Source organism: Sinocyclocheilus anshuiensis, unplaced genomic scaffold (genome assembly GCF_001515605.1).
Source record: "Sinocyclocheilus anshuiensis isolate Anshui unplaced genomic scaffold, SAMN03320099.WGS_v1.1 scaffold1170, whole genome shotgun sequence".
NCBI classification, from domain to species: Eukaryota; Metazoa; Chordata; class Actinopteri; order Cypriniformes; family Cyprinidae; genus Sinocyclocheilus; species Sinocyclocheilus anshuiensis.
The window spans coordinates 1,133,562-1,139,830 of record NW_015538055.1 but is presented as its reverse complement, the minus strand read 5'-3'; the positions used below and the strand labels follow the sequence as shown (position 1 = coordinate 1,139,830).

General features: G+C 37.1%; 1 protein-coding gene and 1 long non-coding RNA gene across 3 annotated transcripts in view; one reads left to right on the top strand and one right to left on the bottom strand.

The window, feature by feature from the left end:
* The window catches only part of nf1a (neurofibromin 1a), an 85,891-nt gene that overhangs the window by 42,453 nt on the left and 37,169 nt on the right, over positions 1-6,269 (top strand). The window lies entirely within an intron of this gene.
* LOC107682788 (uncharacterized) lies at positions 468-1,141 on the bottom strand. Its single transcript, XR_001633593.1, has 3 exons — positions 1,106-1,141; positions 898-920; positions 468-521 (listed from the first exon to the last, which is right to left on the bottom strand). It is a non-coding gene; the product is annotated as an uncharacterized LOC107682788 (long non-coding RNA).

Here is a 6,269-nt window from a genome sequence, read left to right as displayed (position 1 = left end):
TATATGGCTTTTTGCTGACTGGCTCCCAGACTTCATTCGATTCAATGTCAGATGATTGTCTGTGATATAAAAAAAAAAGCAACACACAAGTTAGCAGTTAGCAGGAACACCTCAAATCACAAACACATATAACATGCACACACACACACACACATGTTAGCAAGAACTCTTCTTCCTCAGGCGACTGAAGAAATTTGGTCTGAGCTCAAAAATCCTCAGACAGTTCTACAGTTGCACTGTGGAGAGCGTCCTGATTGGCTGCATCACCGCCTGGTACGGGCACTGCACTGCTCTCAACCAGAAAGCCCTGCAGAGAATAGTTCAGACAGCCCAGCATATCGTCGGAGGTGAGCTTCCCTCCTTTCAGGACATCTACACCCAGAGATGTGTGAGGAAAGCACGAAGATCAGCAGAGACTCCTGCCACCCGAGCCACGAACTCTTCTCACTGCTACTATCAGGCAGACCAGAACCCGAACCAGCAGAACGCAAGACAGCTTCTTCTCGCAGGCCATCAGACTACTGAACTCTAGACAGCAAAACGATAATCACCCACCTACCCTACCCCTCACACTGGATTCCATCTACACACCAGCACACTGACTCTGACAGCACTGCATAGCAGAGAACACATGTACCTCCATCTTCTTTTCTGCACTAACAAACTACTGCACTGAACTTCAATATAAAACACTACAGTATACATCACTGTAAGTCATATATAAAAGCTATACATTTGTAAGTCTCTTGAGTATACTGTGTACTATGTGTATATTATGGAAATGTGTATATTGTGTACAATTGTCTATTGTATATTGTGAAAAAATTGTATATTGTGTAAAATGTGTATATTGTTATTTATGTATACTGTTAATTTTTCATATCTTGTTTCTTTTACCCAAGAATTTCACCATCATTACACTTGTGTACACGATTTGAGACAATAAAGAGATTTGATTTGATTTGACACACATATATACACACACACACACGACAGAAGTTAGCAACACCACAAACACATACCTCAATATATACAGTAAAATGTATAATATACATAATTATATGTAAAATATATATAAATATAATTATATAATATAATAAAGCACTTGTTGAGGGTGAGTCTCCTCCATTCAAACCCATATCCGCTCATCTGCTTCAATGGATGAAATATCGCACTCTCCGTCAAAAAAAACTTTTATTGTCCGGCCAATTTTATTGTTATACATTGCTTAACAACTACTTAGAACAAAGGGGTTGTTTTTCGCGTTCTCTTTGATAGTTTTTGACCTCTAACCACCTCTTCCCCGTTATCTCTCATAGAGCACTCAGATTACGCACGGACGCACCAGTCTCTGTAATCCTTTGCGCACGGACTTCTGCGCTGATATATCAAAGATGCCCACTCAAATCACATAATATTCTGTTCAGAAGTTCATTGGCTATCAGAAACGACAGTCATTTGCAAACTCTGATGCAATTGGATCGATCTACTGTCGATCAAAGAGAGGCGGCCTCATCCTTCATCCTGGGTGCTAGTTGGCTATCGCTGCTTGTTGTCACCTGAAAGATGCAGCTATTGGTTCAAATAAGGTGTCAATCAAAAGGGCAGAGGTCAGCGGCCATTTTGACATCGATTATTCTGTGTTGTTTATGTGTATACACGGGCTATACTTCAGAATGCGCCGAAGCTTTGAGCGCTCCGTCGGCTAATCTGAAATTATACTCCTACACTCTGTGGAGGTTTATCAACATATAAATGTGTTATGGACTAAATATTTCACTGATGTTGTTTATGTGTATACACGGGCTATACTTCAGAATGCGCCGAAGCTTTGAGCGCTCCGTCGGCTAATCTGAAATTATACTCCTACACTCTGTGGAGGTTTATCAACATATAAATGTGTTATGGACTAAATATTTCCCTGAATTGGATAGTCTGGACCCTTTACAGTGCAACTACACCATTTTTGTTGGAATGTAATGAACTAGTGAACTAACAAGAGGCTTCATAGGTGAGTTCATTCAGTTTTGTTATCGTTTATTTGGTTGTTGTTGGTCTGACAAAGACACTGATTGTACCTGCTGTGTTGATTGTATCTTAAAATGTTTGTATCATTCGATTCACAAGAATCTCAGCTTTCCAAAGATATATGACACGTTTACCTTTTTTTTTTCTTTTTTTTTTGTGTTTCACAAAGTTAACCCTCAATGTATGTAGTGTACCGCGGGCGGAACACTGGAGTTGTTGTAACAGGTTAAGGCCTTAAAACGTCTTAAATTGTACAAGAAAGTCTTAATTATGATTTCAAGAGGTCTTAAATTTGGGGATGGAAAGACCAGAATTGCGATATGGCTGAATGTGACGATTGAACTTCAAAAGGCTATGATTTCATTAAATAAACATGAGTGCTGCAGGTTCAAAGTCCGGTGCTGTGCTGCTTTGTGTTCTGCTGTTACCGGGGAAACAGTTATATTTCTACCAAACGCTCCACCTGCTGGCAGAGAATGAATGAGCATTTTCAATAAAACTGTTGTTTTGTTCAGAGTTCAGACCAATACAAAAATCGACCCATGTTTTTACCCTGCTTTAAATGTGAACTGGTGGAGAAGACAATCTATGCCAGCTTCCTGATTCAGGACTACTTCAAAAAATTTCGCAAGCGAAAGGAGAAAGAGAGGAAGAAGAAAGGCAAGGACAAGTCAGCCTCGCTCCAGGTAAAGAATTATGACAGTTGTCTGAATGTGTTGCCTTGCTTTTCATATGGCCGTTTTGCATGCATTGGATTTATAACTATTTCAGATCAGAAATAATATATTTATAATATATAATGTTTAACAGCAAAATTAAGTATGACATAGAAAGCTGAATTGGGCAGCATGAACTTTCTTATTTCTTATTTAAAGTGCATACTTTTTTTCAGTGGCATGTTGTGATGATGTTCGTATCGTTTGAGATTTAAATATCATTTTACTAAGACATTATTGGGAGATATAGAGTGACAACTGATATTTTTATGCATTTTATGCAAGTAGTCTTTTATACTGTTATAAAAACCTCATTGAGTATATTACAAGCTATTTCTTTGGCCATATAAGTATCAGCAACTGCACCGATTTGCATATGTTTTTTCCTCCTCAAGTATGAGCTCCATATTCTCTCTATATCATACACTATGAGCCAAATATGATACTCAGCAAAAACACACAACACATGTTTGACTCTGATCTTGTGTGGTCCAGGCCGGGTTACGCACACTACAGGATCTGGCCCCAGAGATGCGGCTGGCTATAGCGATGGAGGATGAGGAAGGGCTGGAGGGGGAGATGATGGAAGAAGAGGAGTTCTTCAGGGTAAGAACACCCAGCATCTAACATTAAAAATCCAGTGGGAATAGTACAATCAGTGTGCTTTAAGATAACCAACAGTATTATTTTCGTGTCCTTGTTTCATGTACACTATGGGCCAAAAATGTAACTTTTTTGAAAAAGGTCTTTCATGCGTTTCTCATGTGTTTATTTGAGCAAAAAACAGTAATATTGTGAAGTATTATACTATTTACTGTGGTTTTCTATTTTAATTAGTGCTGTCAAACGATTCATCATGATTAATCGCATCCAAAATAAACGTTTTTGTTTACATGTGTGCGTACTGTGTATAATTATGTATATATAAATACACATGCATGTATATATTTAAGAAAAATGTTTTGTTTATATATCAAATATTTATATTTATATATAAATTATATATGAATATAAATATTTATATACATGTAAATATTTTTAAAATGGTTTGTGTATTTATATATACATAATAATTATACACAGTACATAGTGTTAATTAGTAGTACTTAATTGTATAATTTTACTGTAAAAATCACAAATTAAAGTGTAACCAGGTGGCATTTGTAATTAGTCTCACTGCAACCACAGTTAATTGTGTTTCCCTTGACGGCAGAGTGACAGTGTCTTCAGTGATGCTCCTCCCACACCGACCATGTCCACTCCCAGAAGCACCCCCATGCCGCCCCATCTGGACGAGACCACAGTGAGCATTGAGCTTCCTCCTAGAGTACCCAGTGGGAGCTTTATGCTGGAGGAGGCCCTGGTGGACTCCCGCCTGGCCTCTGCCCTGTCCGAAAACACAGTGATAAGTGAACAGCCTCAGAGGTTGTCTCCCCTGCCCAGCAGGTGGGCCTCCAGTCACAGCAAACTCGCCCCATTGTGGATACTGAATAACAACCAAAGGCAAGGAGCACACTAAGATAAGAGGCAAAAGGATAGAAATATACCTGCATAAACAGAGGCTAATGCAGAAATGCAGAATTAGAGAATTTAACACTAATGGCTTGATTTGCTCAGAGTCTCGAGGTCTGAAAGCTGTTTGAGCGATTTTGACTGAAGGATGTATTATTTGGTCAGATTTTAGTTCAAGACAAAACCTAACAGTGTTTTTATCTCATGTAATTAGGCTGTAATTTGATAACTGTCCGTTAACAAATCACTTTACAGCTTTGAGGCACTCCAGAAATATTTTCACTGCAGTTTAACATGAACATATGCTAAGCATTTTGAATTCTGGGGAGTTGCGATGCTTGCCAAGCTTGACAGACATGCTATGTAGATGCCATGTACTCTAAAATGGGAGTATGGCAGGGGTTTTCAACTTTCACACACTCAGGAACCTCTCAGCCAACCCCAGGGTCACCAGTTTAACTATCTGAATTTTCTCAGTAACAATTTCTAGTAACTTTCATCAAGAACATTAACTAACATCACTGCATTATAATCATTATCATTATACAAATTAGTTAATAGTTTAAAACACATGACCCCCATGCAGTACTTTACAGGGACCCTTGGTTGAAAACCCTGGCACTGTGAAGTATCACAAACAGGTGACAACTTAAAGTGATAGTTCACCCAAAAAAACAAAATACTGTCATCAGTACTCACCTTCATGTTCATCCAAACCAGCATGTTACTTAATACACATAAGACATTTTGGAAAAGAAGATATTTTGAAAAAAGTGTGTTTGTTTTTATTTAATTTGTTTATTTATTTGTTTTTAATACAGCACAACTGTTTAATAATTAATAATAACAGGGTTTCTACGGGTCCTTAAAAAGTCTTAAAAAGTCTTAAAAATTAGTTGAATTACATTTAAGGCCATAAAAGGTCTTAAATGGTACAAGAAAGTCTTAATTATGATGTCAAGAGGTCTTAAATTTGGGGACGGAACGACAAGAATTGCAAGAATGTGACATGTGACGATTGAACTTCAAAAGGCTATGATTTCATTAAATAAACATGAGTGCTGCAGGTCCGGTGCTGTTGCCAAAAGCGTCACCTGCTGGCAGAGAATGATTGTGCATTTTCAATAAAACTGTTGTTTTGTTTAGATTTCAGACAAATGCAAAAATCGACCCATGTTTTTACCCTGCAAACACGCAAAGCTTTAAATGTGAACTGGTAGATCGATAAGAAGACAATGCATTTTAAAAATCTAAACAGTATAGTGGTGTGTGATATGTATGGTTTGTGATAATATCGTAATTGTTTTAACGATGTGCGATTTGATATTATCGAGTATATCACGAAAAGCAAACAAAACACCTACAGAGTGCGCGCATACATTACGTGATGAAGTCTAGCAGGTTAGACTAGTGCGCATGCGCATTTATAGTGCTTTCTTTCACTGCATTAATCAGTCTATTAAAATGCATTTAGAGTTATCACATAATTCAAGATATGGGGCAGAATATGCTTCTGTGTTTCCTCTGCATTGCAAAGATACATTTTGTTGATACTGATTTCATTTGCTTGGTAACAGCCCAAATGCAAGAATTTGACTCAAAAGATGGTGCACACTTTTCGAAAAAATGGCTTAAAGTTAAAAATGCCCATAAAACTTATTGGAAATGATTAATTTCTATCACTGCTGTGAACTGACCACACAGAATATGAAGAATATAAAAAAAATTCAGGAGTCAGCTGTTAGCACAATTAGAGATAAGATATCAGCAAAATAACACACTCTATAAATTAATTTAATAATTAATACTTTTGACTCATCCATTTTCTTAAAAATGGTTTAAAGGCTGAAATGTAAAGTAAACGTTTTGTTTTTGTGAAAACGTGTATCTGAACTGTAAATTATGCTTTTTACAGTAATTATACAGTTTAATATGGTATTATAGACATTGCCCTACCCCACTCATATGGTATTAATTTTATTTGTGCAGGTCTTAAAAAGGTCTTAAATTTGA